This window comes from Somniosus microcephalus, chromosome 1 (assembly GCF_052327205.1).
Source record: "Somniosus microcephalus isolate GS21.2 chromosome 1, FLI_Smic_1.0, whole genome shotgun sequence".
NCBI lineage: Eukaryota > Metazoa > Chordata > Chondrichthyes > Squaliformes > Somniosidae > Somniosus > Somniosus microcephalus.
Genome location: NC_140987.1, coordinates 26,677,431 through 26,690,327, shown reverse-complemented (window position 1 = coordinate 26,690,327; position 12,897 = coordinate 26,677,431). Strand labels below are relative to the sequence as shown.

Below are 12,897 nucleotides of genomic sequence, written 5' to 3'. Positions count from 1 at the left end.
GGGGGAGTCCAGAACCAGGGGTCACAGTCTAAGGATAAGGGGTAAGCCATTTAGGACTGAGATGAGGAGGAATTTCTTCACCCAGAGAGTGGTGAACCTGTGGAATTCTCTACCACAGAAGGCAGCAGAGGCCAATTCATTAAATATATTCAAGAAGGAGTTAGATATATTTCTTAAGGCTAAAGGGATCAAGGGATATGGGGAGAAAGCAGGGACAGGGTACTGAACTTGGATGATCAGCCATGATCTCATTAAATGGCGGAACAGGCTCAAGGGGCCGAATGGCTTACTCCTGCTCCTATCTTCTATGTTTCTATGTAGTACCATATCATGTCCTCGAAACATCCTAAAGCATCTTGCAACTGAAGGATTGCTATTTGAGGTGCTGTGTATGGTAGGCAGATGTGGCAGCCAGTTTCCACATAAGGTCCCACAAACAGCAAAATGGAATGTGACCATTTAATCTGTGTTTGCTGGTGTTGGTTGAGGGATAGAAACATAGAAGATAGGAGCAGGAGTAGGCCATTTGGCCCTTCGAGCCTGCTCTGCCATTCAGTGAGATCATGGCTGATCATCCAAATTCAGTACCCTGTCCCTGCTTTTTCCCCATATCCCTTGATCCCTTTAGCCTTAAGAAATATATCCAACTCTTTCTTGAATATATTTAATGAACTGGCCTCCACCGCCCTCTGTGGCAGAGAATTCCACAGGTTCACCACTCTCTGGGTGAAGAAATTCCTCCTCATTTCAGTCCTAAATGGCTTACCCCTTATCCTTAGACTATGACCCCTGGTTCTGGACTCCCCGGACATCAGAAACATCCTTCCTGCCTCTAGTCTGTCCAGGCCTGACAGAATTTTATAGGTTTCAATGAGATCCCCTCTCAATCTTCTAAACTCCAGTGAGTATAAGCCCAATCGACACAATCTCTCCTCATACATCATTCTTGCCATCCCAGGTATCAGCCTGGTGAATCTTCGCTGCACTCCTTCCATGGCAAGAACGTCCTTACTCAGGTAAGGCGACCAAAACTGTACACAATACTCAAGGTGTGATCTCACCAAGGCCCTGTACAACTGTAGCAAGACATCCTTGTTCCTGTACTCGAACCCTCTTGCTACAAAGGCCAACATACCATTTGCCGCCTTAACCGCCTGCTGCACCTGCATGCTTACCTTCAGCGACTGGTGCACAAGAACACCCAGGTCTCTTTGCACTTCCCCTTCTCCCAATCTATTGCCATTCAAATAATACTCTGCCTTCCTGTTTTTGCCACCAAAGTGGATAACCTCACATTTATCCACATTATAGTGCATTTGCCATGTTTCTGCCCAATCACCCAACCTGTCCAAATCGTACTGGAGTTTCACGACATCCTCCTCACAGCTTACCCTCCCACCCAGCTTTGTGTCGTCTGCAAATTTGGAGATATTCCATCCAATTCCCTTGTCCAGATCATTAATATATATTGTGAACAGCTGGGGTCCTAGGACCGATCCTTGCGGTACCCCACTAGTCACTGCCTGCCACTCGGAAAACGACCCGTTTATTTCAACTCTTTGTTTTCTGTCCGCCAACCAGTTCTCTATCCAAGTCAATACCTTGCCCCCGATCCCATGTGCCTTAATTTTGCACGCTGATCTCTTATGTGGGACCTTATCGAAAGCCTTCTGAAAGTCCAAATACACCACATCCACTGGTTCTCCCTTATCTATTTTACCAGTTACATCCTCAAAAAATTCCAGTAGATTAGTCAAGCATGATTTACCTTTTGTAAATCCATGTTGACTTTGTCCGATCCTGTCACTGCTTTCCAAGTGCTCTGCTATTACATCTTTTATAATAGACTCTAGCATTTTCCCCACTACCGATGTCAGGCTTACCGGTCTATAATTCCCCGCTTTTTTTCTACCACCTTTTTTGAATAGTGGGGTAACATTAGCTACCCTCCAATCCATGGGTACTGTTCCAGAGTCTATCGAGTTCTGGAAGATGACCAGCAATGCATCTACTATTTCTAGGGCCACTTCCTTAAGTACCCTGGGATGTAGATTATCAGGCCCTGGGGATTTATCGGCCTTCAGTCCCATCAATTTTCCTAACACCATTTCCCTACAAATACTGATTTCTTTCAGTTCCACCCTTTCATCAGACCCTATGTTCCCCGGCATCTCTGGGAGGTTATTTGTGTCCTCCTTTGTGAAGACAGAACCAAAGTATGTATTTAGTTGGCCTGCCATTTCTTTGTTTCCCATTATAAATTCCCCTGATTCTGACTGCAAGGGACCTACGCTTGACTTCACCAATCTTTTTCTCTTCACATATCTATAAAAGCTTTTAGTCAGTTTTTATGTTACCTGCTAGCTTACTTTCATATTCTATTTTCCCTTTCTTAATTAATCCCTTTGTCCTCCTTTGTTGAATCCTAAACTGCTCCCAATCCTCAGGATTATTGCTTTTGCTGGCCAATTTATATGTCCTCTCCTTGCATCTTATGCTATCCCTAATTTCCCTTGTTAGCCACGGTTGAGTCACCTTTTTTGTTTTATTTTTATGCCAAACTGGGATGAACAAATTCTGTAGCTCATCCATTCGGTCTTTGAATATTTGCCATTGCCTATCCACCGTCATCCCTTTGAGTGCCATTCCCCAATCAATCCTACCCAACTCGCTCCTCAGACCATCGTAGTTTCCTTTATTTAAATTGAGGACCCTAGTCTCTGAGTCAACTACTTCATTCTCCATCTTAATGAAGAATTCAACCATATTATGATCGCTCCGACCCAAGGGGCCTCGTACAACAAGATTGCTAATTAATCCTTTCTTGTTACATAATACCCAGTCTAAGATGGCCTGATCTCTGGTTGGTTCCTCGACATATTGGTCCAGGAAACCATCCCGTAAACACTCCAGGAATTCCTCCTCCACAGTATTGTTACTAATTTGGTTGGCCCAATCTATATGTAGATTAAAGTCACCCATGATGACTGCTGTGCCCTTATTGCACGCTTCTTTAATTTCCCTTTTAATGCCATCCCCAACCTCCGCCTTACTCTTTGGAGGTCTATATACCACTCCCACTAATGTTTTTTTCCCCTTAGTATTTCTCAATTCTACCCATGCAGATTCCACATCATCAGAGCTAATATCCTTCATTACAATTGTATTAATCCCTTCTTTAACCAGTAATGCTACCCCACCTCCCTTTCCTTTTTGCCTATCTTTCCTGAATATCGAATACCCCTGCATGTTGAGTTCCCAGTCTTGGCCATCCTTGAGCCACGTTTCCGTAATCCCAACCAAATCATATTCGTTTACCTCTATTTGCGCAGCCAATTCGTCCACCTTATTACAAATGCTCCTCGCATTAAGACACAACGCCTTCAGGCTTGTTTTTTTAACGCTCTTAGACCTATTAGAATTATTATTTACTGTGGCCACGTTTGATTTAAACCGTTGCTTTCTCTGACTGCCACTTTTGTTTTTCTCCTTCCTATCTTTTGCTTTTATCCCTGTTTCCCTTTCCTCTGTCTCCCTGCTCAGGTTCCCAACCCCCTGCCATTTTAGTTTAAACCCCCCCGAACAGTGCTAGCAAACCTCCCCGCAAGGATATTTGTTCCGTTCTGGTTCAGGTGCAACCCGTCCGACTTGTACAAGTCCCACCTTCCCCAGAAGCAGGCCCAGTGATCCAGGAAACTAAAGCCCTCCATCCTGCACCAACTCTTTAGCCACGCATTCATCTGCTCTATCCTCCTATTCCTATACTCACTAGCACGTGGCACCGGGAGTAATCCAGAGATTACAACCTTTGAGGCCCTGCTCTTTCATCTGCTACCTAGCTCCCTAAATTCTTGCTGCAGGACCTCATCCCTCTTCCTACCCATGTCATTGGTCCCAATGTGAACCACGACCTCTGACTGTTCGCCCTCCCCCTTCAGAATGCCCTGCAGCTGTTCAGTGACATCCTTGACCCTGGCACCAGGGAGGCAACAAACCATCCTGGAGTCACGTCTACGGCCACAGAAACGCCTATCTGTTCCCCTTACGATAGAATCCCCTACCACTATTGCTCTCCCACTCTTTTTCCTCCCTTCCTGAGCAGCAGAAGCACCCCTGGTGGCAGGAAGTTGGCTGCTGCTGCCTTCCTCTGGTAAGTCATCCCCCTCAACAGTATCCAAATCGGTATACCTGTTTGAGAGGGGGATGGCCACAGGGGTCCCCTGCACTACTTGCCTGCCTCTACTGCTCTGCCTGATGGTCACCCATTTCCCTTCTGCCTGTGCAGCCCTTACCTGCGGTGTGACCAACTCAGTAAACGTGTTATCCACGACCCTCTCAGCATCGTGAATGCTCCAAAGCCCATCCAATCACCTACCTGCTCCCTGGTGACGTCACACTCTGATTACTTTTTACCTCTCTCCCCGCTGCTGAGTTGGTAAGCCTTACCTCACTGCCGGTTTTATACTCGGCCTCGGTGCTCCCTGGTCCGATCTGGTCGGGCCTTACCTCACTGCCGGTTTTATACTCGGCCTCGCTGCTCCCTGGTCCGATCTGGTCGGGCCTTACCTCACTGCCGGTTTTATACTCTGCCTCGCTGCTCCCTGGTCCGATCTGGTCGGGCCTTACCTCACTGCCGGTTTTATACTCGGCCTCGCTGCTCCCTGGTCCGATCTGGTCGGGCCTTACCTCACTGCCGGTTTTATACTCGGCCTCGGTGCTCCCTGGTCCGATCTGGTCGGGCCTTACCTCACTGCCGGTTTTATACTCGGCCTCGCTGCTCCCTGGTCCAATCTGGTCGGGCCTTACCTCACTGCCGGTTTTATACGCGGCCTCGGTGCTCCCTGATCAACTTTGGCTAAAGCACTTGATGAACTCCCTACACACAGAGCAGTTTTCTTAAAACCTAATTCTGGATCATAATTCACATTATATAGTTAGATTAAATGTGTGCCATAAACACATCTTGACTAGAGTATTCAGAAACAGATGAATGTGAATTTACAGGAATTGAGGAATAAAGCTTACACAGGATATACGGCACAGAAACAGGCCATTCGGCCCAACCAGTCCATGCCGGTGTTTATGCTCCACTCGAGACACCTCCCGTCTTTCCTCATCTAAATCTATCAGCGTAACCCTCTATTCCCTTCTCCCTCATTCAGCCAATGCTTTTTTGAGTTGTGCTTGATTTTTTTTTTAGAAACCTCGCTGTGGCAGAAAAATCTCAAGTCATCTGCCAATAATGATTTGAATGTTTTTTTCCTAAAAGAATGAAGACAAAAATATTCCATTATAAGTGTGGAAATCTTGACTGTTCCCGTTTAGGGGGTGATGCAGTCTCCCGTTGTTTGTTCCAATGGTGGACTGGAAACTGCGACTTTGACACTTCACTGCTGTTGTGGAGAAACATTTTCTTTCTTCCTGCTTTTGCCTCCAATTATGCATGCCCAAGATCGCGTGTTTTGATTCCCTACTGGTCAAATGGTGCCTCGGGAGCCTTAGACTTTCATTAGCCAGTGCAGCGAAGCTTCAGAATTTTTTTTTAAAAAGGGAGCAAAAAAGGATACAATTTTGGTTTTCTTTGGTAGATGTGAAATGAGATTTATAGCAGAGCATTGTGTCAGTCTTCAGATTGTTTCAAGGATGACTGACTTTAATCGTACGGTGCATTCTGGACACTTCTTCTTGGCGATGAGCTGGAATAAGCCAGCATGACAGCTGTCTCAAATTGGACCCAGTTTCTGCTAGATCACAGACTACAGTTTGCACCATGCTGCTTGCTTAGAAGCGTACATCTGCAAGGCCATTGTTGGGAACAGCAGGCGAGCCCAGCTCTTTCTGAGCTGCACAGTGTGTCTTACTGGCATTACATAGTCATGTGCAGGCTCAGCCGGCAGAAGCTAACCCTGCCACTGGAAATTTAATTGCTAGGAATAACCGCATGATAAAGACATGAGATCCAAACTTGATGAATTAACTCCTGGGAGACTGTACAGCAGCAAATGCAATTAAGGCCCATCTCTCTCTAGTACGGTAAATGGTTTCTGAAATATGTGCCCACAAAAAGAAATCAAGACTGACATTTATACAGCGCCTTTCCTTACCACTGGACGTCCCAAAGCGCTTTACAGTCAATGAAGTACTTTTTGAAGCGTAGTCACTGCTGTAGTGTAGGAAAACGCGGCAGCCAATATGCGCACAGCAAGGTCCCACAAACAGCAATGTGATAACGACCGGACAATCTGTTTTAGTGATGTTGATTGAGGGATAAATGTTGGCCAGGACACTGGGGAGAACTCCCCTGCTCTTCTTCGAAATAGTCCCATAGGATCTTTTGCATCCACCTGAGAGAGCAGCCGGGGCCTCGGTTTCACGTCCAGCAGTTCAGCACTGCACTGGAGCGTCGGCCTAGATCTTTGTGCACAAGTCACTGGAGTGGGACTTGAACCCACAACCTGCTGACTCAGGCGAGGATGCTGCCAACTCAGCATATATTATGCATAAAATCTACTTAAAATAAACACCCGGTAAGGTAACATTTCTGTACCGCCTTGACTGTCGAGGTTTGTGTTTATGGGTGTTTGCAGCTGAAGCGATTTCTGTTTTTATGCCAAGCTAGCACATTGTGCAAATTGTACACCAGACCTGGCAGTGTTATGTTACATGACTTATTTTGTCAAATCCTGCCTACTTTGTAATTGGAGAAATTATGTATTACCCAACATAGAATGTACAGCACAAAAACAGGGCATTCGGCCCAACTGGTCTGTGCCGGCCGGTGTTTGTGCTCCACATGAACCTTCTCCCACTACATTTCATCTCACTCCATCAGCATATCCTTTCTATTCCTTTCTCCCTCATGTGTTTATCTCGCTTCCCCTTAAATGCATCAATGCTAGTCGCCTCACCCACTCCCTGTGGTAGCGAGTTCCACATTCTCACCTCTCTCTGGGTACAAAAAAAAGTTTCTCCTGAATTCCCGATTGGATTTATCAGTGACGATCTTGTATTCGTGACCCTTGGTTTTGGACTCCTCCACAAAAGGAAACCTCTTCTCTACGTTGACCGTATCAAACCCCTTCATAATTTTAAAGTCCTCTGTTGGGTCACAGACGCCCCTCCCTCCGCCTCCCCCCCCCCGCCCCTTCAGTACAGGATTTTCACCCTTTTGCTCAGTTCTTGACAATTCAATACTGCAACATTTTGTGGTAAATATGAATTGAGAGTTTCTCCCCTTTATCTCTCCTCCCTTCCCCCCCCCCCTGCTTTCTATCCTATCACTGACCTTCCCTTTTGTTCTTTTCATCCCCTTTTCCCCCCCCCTTTTCCCAGCCCCTAAACCTGCTTTCCATTTCCTGCTTTTTTCCCGTTCTGACGAAAGGTCTTCGACCTGAAACATTGACTCTGTTTCTCTCTCCACGGATGTTGCCTGGCCTGCTGAGTTTTTCCAGCGTTTTCTGTTGTTATTTCGGATTTCCAGCATCCGCAGCATTTTGCTATCAACATAAAAGGCTGGCTGTCTGAGCTAGAAACTGCATCCCATCCTTGTTCTATGTGGACTGATGACTTCCTACAAAACCATTGCAGGCTGGTGGATTAAAAGCAGCAAGGCATTCAGAAGATTTACGGAATATTAAAGTCCAAAATACTTAGATATATTTTCCTGTAAGACTTATTAGTTATTAATGCAGTTACTGTTCTGTGAAGCAGAGATCCTTTCTAACAGGGTATCCAGCGTCTCGTTTTTTTATTTCTGTGATGGCAGCTTTTGTTGCCTGAGGGTATGAGAGTTAATCATGTAGCAAGGGGTTGGAGTCACATGTAGCAAGGGGTTGGAGGCTAGACCATTAGGGGCGGCAGGTTCCTTTCCCAGAAGTACATTAGTGAGCCAGCTTTTATGGTCCTCTTCCCCCTCTGGTACTAGACTACAAATTGCCAGAATTATTGACTTCAGTTTTACAACTAGCTATGGTGGGATTTAAACTCGTGACCTCTAGGTTGTTAGTCCAGTCCCATAATCACTACACTACCACAGCCGCCACTTGCTTCCACCATGGGTCCCTGAGCCCCAGAAATATAGCTCTCAAAGCCCAGACAACTCAGCCTCGTCTGCGCTTCTGTTGCTTATTCATTAGTTTGCCCTGACTGAACTTTGTGCATCTGGAGGTTTGGAAAGGGCTGTTCTCAGTGTTGCTGTCTCATTAGTGGATAAATCCTAAATCAAGACACCAAGTTCAGCAGCGTGAGCTATCTGCAAGTTAACGGGGACATGAATTTCAACAGGACAACAGCTTTGACTACTGTGCGGAACACCTCCGTTCAGTCCGCAAGCGTGACCCTGAGCTTCCGGTCGCCTGTCGCTTTAATTCTTCGCCCCACTCCCACTCGGACCACTCTGTCCTCGGCCTCCTACACTGCTCCAGTGAAACTCAACGTAAGCTCGAGGAACAGCACCTCATCTTTTCATTAGACACTTTACAGCCTCCTCGACTCAACATTGAGTTCAACAATTTTAGATCTTAACCTCTGCTGCCATTTTTTCAGACGGCAGCTATTGATGATTCTGCTATTCCCATTTTACACCTCTTCTAGACCCATCTTTTGTTTCTTTGCTTGTCCCATTACCACCCCCTTTTGCTTTGTACAATCATACCATTTGTCATTTAATCTCTCCTGCCTTCCACCCTATCACAGACCTTCCCTTTTGTTCTTTCCTCCCCTCTCCCTTTTCTCTGCCTCAGCACCTGCTTAAAACCTGTTCTCTCTCTAACTTTTTCCGGTTCTGACGAAAGGTCAGCGGCCTGAAACATTAACTCTGTTTCTCTCTCCACAGAGGCTGCCTGCTGAGTGTTTCCAGCATTTTGTTTTTATTTCAGATTTCCAGCATCCGCAGTGTTTTGCTTTTGTGTCACTAAAACCGATTATCTGCTCATCAGCGCATTGCTGTTTGTGGGAGCTTGCTGTGTGCAAATTGGCTGCCGCGTTTCCCACATTCCAACAGAGTACACTTCATTAGCTGTAAAGCACTTTGGGATGGCCTGCGATTATGAAAGGTGCTATATAGCTGCAAGTTCTTTCCTCCCCCTTAGTCTGACTGTGTTGGAGCTCCTTTTGCATATCTGTATATTAAATATCCCGATCGTCCTGCAATTTCCGAACAAAGTACCAGATCCAATTCAAGATGCGCGCCTACAGGTTCCCATCCCGAAACCATCGCCGATGGGGCAAGGTGAAGGCTGGATCAAAGCAGCTGGAACGAAGCAAGGAGAGTGGCACATGCAGATCGCAGTCACCAGACTGCAACAGAAATGGAAAAGTGGCGCTAAAGTGTCTTTACATAGCACGGGGGCAAGTTGGTAGAGGACCTTTGTCTTACGGATGTTTAGTGTAAGGCCCATGCTCTCGTACACTTCGGTGAAGGTGTTGATGATGGTTTGGAGTTCGACCTCCAAGTGAGCGCAGACGCAAGCACGGCAGAGAGCATCATTCCTGTGTTTTGCAGTTGGATCTTATCTTTTGTGCTACAGGTTTGACCGACCAATACAGAAAGAATACTTAAGCTACCGTGTGTTTCAGGGATGACTAGTCATAAATAGAATTTGTGTTTGCCAATAATGTCGTGCTACTTTCCAACTACGAATTCTGCGATTTATTTAAATTATTTAAAGCTATGTGCGGGTTGTACCAAATGCAGTTACATTGGAATAGTTCTACAAATGTAAATACATTAACCATATTAAGGTTGTCCATTGTGAGTGACTGATTTATGGTTTCATAATGTTGCATGTTATTCTTGGATTATGGAACCTTCCTCATGAATTCCCCATTGTAGAAAAATGGGAAGTGGTTGCCTCACAAGGACTGGATTATTCTGCACATGTGTGCATAGTTTATATAGAATATATAGGTTGAGGAGGGAAGTTTTGTTCAGTGATTTCATTTACACATTTGGCTCAGATATGAGGATGGATTCATTTCTTGCGTTGCACTGAGTTCCACCTGTGTCATGCTCCAAAAAAAAGTCAAACATAATGTAATAATTAGTCAAGGAATTGATCTAAATCTGTACCTCACGCTGATCATTGGTATTGTAAATCCAAGCTTAAATGCTGAAACTGAAAACCAGTGATACAAAGACACTTTTTTTTTTGCCAAGCATTGAAGGAAAATAGCTCTTGGGTCAAAAGAAACCAAGAACATAAGCAGAACGTGAGAATGCAAGGTGAAGCACCACTCCAAAAGATGAATTCAACAAGAAGCTTGAACACTTGTATATTTCAAGTACCGTGTTCTTCTAGTGAAGTGTGCTACTCGGTGAAATGAGAAATATCTGACTGTAAAACTTCAATGTACAGTATAGCATTTACATTAATCTAACATTTGCACTGTAACTTCAGCATGAATATAAAGCAGATACTAACTCGAACGTTGCAGCATACATCTGGAGTGAGGGAGTGGAGCGGCGCACAATGGTGCACGATCCCTGGAGGAGCCGCTCGCTCAATGCTTCGGTCTGGGACCACATGGCGTGTACCTCTAGTGTAGCACCCAATCGGGTGGGAAAAATTGCCCGGGGGGGCAGCCTTCGGACCTCGTGGACACTTGATAAGACTGCCCATAATTAACTTAAATGTGGAAACAGTGAGGGTACTGTTGCATTCTTGACACTTGACTGCTCGCAGAGGTGTTCTGTGTGTCCATGTAACCAAGAAGACACGGCGCTCTCTCCTGGGCGGAAGAATCCGTGTTCCAACAGGTCAGTCAGCGTGTATGGAGAGAATAGGTAAGCTAACGTTTTGGTTGCCATCTCACATTGCCTCTCTACTCGCATGGTCTGGACCGCCGGCTAAGGCAAATGTTTCCTTATCTGATGTTGACTATTTAGTTTAAAGTAATATTCCAGAGCTACTGCCTCGATACATTTTTACAATCTTGTATACCTCCGAGAAGATTGTTAGTCAGACGCCTCTTTTCAATGCTGAAAAGTCCAAGCTTCTCCAATATTTTCCGGTAAGTCAGGCCCTTGAGGCTGAGGATCAGCCTTTTCTCTGCACCGCCTCCAATGTTTTGAACGGCCCTCTTGCACCGCAGTGACCAGAACTGAACACTGTACTCGAGGTGTGGCCTGACCCAGAGCACTATACAGTTTGATCTTAACTTCCTCCGAGTCGTATTCTACTGTTTTGGCTATTATAGTTACACATTTATTCAGCTTTGTTGATTGTTCTGTATTGATTGGACATGCTGAACATTGATTCTACTAAGTCTCCAGCTCTCTTTCGACTTCCATCCTTGGCTGTTTCAGTGCTGTTCCTGGAGTACCCACGTCACGCATTTTTCCTTCCTATGAGCGGTACTTTACCCTAGTCCTCATTAAATTTCATCTGCCCGCTTACATCAAATCAAATCAAAATCAAATCAACTTTTATTGTCATTGTTAGTGCACAAGTGCAGTACAATGAAATGTAGGCTTGCGGCTCCCGAGAGTGTACATTTAGATTAAGACATTTAAACATTCAACATACATTTGGCTTGTAATACATTAACATAAACATAACCATAATAAAGTGCATTGGCAGATGTGCAGGCTTTAGAGTTTATTTGTGGAGTTCAGTAGGATGACAGCCCTGGGAAAGAAGCTGTTCCTAAATCTGGTCGTTCGGGTGCGAATGCATCTGTAGCGTCTCCCAGATGGCAGGAGGGCGAACAGACTGTGGCTGGGGTGGGTAGGGTCTTTGATGATGGTCCGTGACCTCCGTAAACAGCGTTTCTGGTATATGTGCTCTATGGTTGGTAGCCGGGTGCCGGTAATGCGTTGGGCAGTTTTGACTACCCGCTGCAGGGCTTTCCGGTCATAGTAGCTACAGCTGCCATACCATACCATACATATTTTGTCCGACTCCATTCTGTAAATTTCTAAGCTGCTCTCCGCCCCATCGCCCCTCCTGGTTTGGTGACATCAGCAAATTTGACCCATTTGCACTGTTACTGAATCCGAGTCATTTTAGGCAGATCAGCAACAGAAGTAGTCCCAGGACTGATCGCTGAGGCACATCACTCACTCACTACCTCTTAACCCCCAACCCTGACATCACTGTTCCAACAAGTACCTGTTATTTTCTACCCTTCAGCCTATTTCCTATCCATTCCCAAGATTTACTCCGATTACAATGTTACAGGCCATTACAGAAACAGGTCATTCAGCCCATCAGCTCCATGCTGGTGTTTATGCACCACATAAGCCTCCTCCCACCCTTCTAACATCATCAATATATCCTTTTTTTTCCTTTTCCCCTCGTACTTATCAGGCTTCCCCTCAAATGCATCTAATTTGGTTAAAATTAAACCAAAAAAGACTTGCATTTATATATCACCTTTCACAACCTCAGGATGTCCCAAAGTGCTTTACAACCAACGATTTACTAGAGAAGTATAGTCACAGTTGCAATTCAGACAACCACAGCAGCCAATCTCTGCACAGCAAGATCCCACAAACAGCAATGAAGTAAATGAAGAAGCCTCAACGACTCCTTGTGGTAGCGAGTTCCACAGTCTACACAGCTTGGAGCTTACCTTCATTTGGAGCTCTGAAATGCTGTCAAGGTACACAGCGTTATAGGCCTTTGCACAGTCCACTTAGGATGTCACCTCCTCAAAGATGTCAAGGTTGATCAGGTATGGTCTAACCCTTCTGAATCCATCCTGCTGTTAGCTAGTTTACTCCTGATAATTGATTCCATTATTTGACAGACTGAATTTAGACTTATAGGTCTGTAGTTGTCCACTTTTCTGAATTAGGACACCATGTTAGCCTGTTTCTAATCTGCTGGCACCTCCCCAGTGCCCGGACACTCAGTCGTACTGATTGTCAATACCTTGTATATCAAGGGTCAGCCA

General features: G+C 45.4%; 1 protein-coding gene across 2 annotated transcripts in view; it reads left to right on the top strand.

Moving 5' to 3' along the window:
• sh3rf1 (SH3 domain containing ring finger 1) overlaps positions 1-12,897 on the top strand; it is a 214,542-nt gene that overhangs the window by 46,580 nt on the left and 155,065 nt on the right. The gene's annotated exons all lie outside the window — the stretch shown is intronic.